This window comes from Setaria italica, chromosome IX, assembly GCF_000263155.2.
Source record: "Setaria italica strain Yugu1 chromosome IX, Setaria_italica_v2.0, whole genome shotgun sequence".
Lineage (NCBI taxonomy): Eukaryota > Viridiplantae > Streptophyta > Magnoliopsida > Poales > Poaceae > Setaria > Setaria italica.
Window position 1 is genome coordinate 27,434,430 of NC_028458.1, and position 853 is coordinate 27,435,282.

Below are 853 nucleotides of genomic sequence, written 5' to 3' on the forward strand. Positions count from 1 at the left end.
CCGAGTTTCGCTACCCAGAAGTAGTGCATTCGGGTGCCGAAATGCACCCGTTTGCATCGTTTTCGTGCGGAGCCGAATGGTCAAAAACACTCCCAAACATGTTCTGGTGTCTAATTAGGAAGATTGCATGCGTTCGTTGCGGAAAAATCCACCCGAGTTTCGCTACCCAGAAGTAGTGCATTCGGGTGCCGAAATGCACCCGTTTTGCATCATTTTTCGTGCCGGAACCGACTGCTCAAAAACACTCCCAAACATGTTCTAGTGTCTAATTAGGAAGATTGCATGCGTTCGTTGCGAAAAAATCCACCCGAGTTTCGCTACCCGGAAATAGTGCATTCGGGTGCCGAAATGCACCCGTTTTGCATCGTTTTTCGTGCCATAACCGAATGCTCAAAAAGACTCCCAAACATGTTCTAGGGTATAATTAGGAAGATTGCATACGTTCGTTGCGAAAAAATCCACCCGAGTCTCGCTACCCGGAAATAGTGCATTCGGGTGCCGAAATGCAGCCGTTTTGCATCATTTTTCGTGCGAGAACCGAATGCTCAAAAACACTCCCAAACATGTTCAACGGTCTAATTAGGTAGATTGGATGCGTTCGCTGCGAAAAAATCCACCCGAATTTCGCTACCCGGAAATAGTGCATTCGGGTGCCGAAATCCACCCATTTTGCATCATTTTTCGTTCCGGAATCGAATGCTCAAAAACACTCCGAAACATGTTCTAGGGTCTAATTATGAAGATTGCATGCGTTCGTTGCGAAAAAATCCACCCGAGTTTCGCTACCCGGAAATAGTGCATTCGGGTGCCGAAATGCACCCATTTTGCATCGTTTTCGTGCCGAACAGATCGA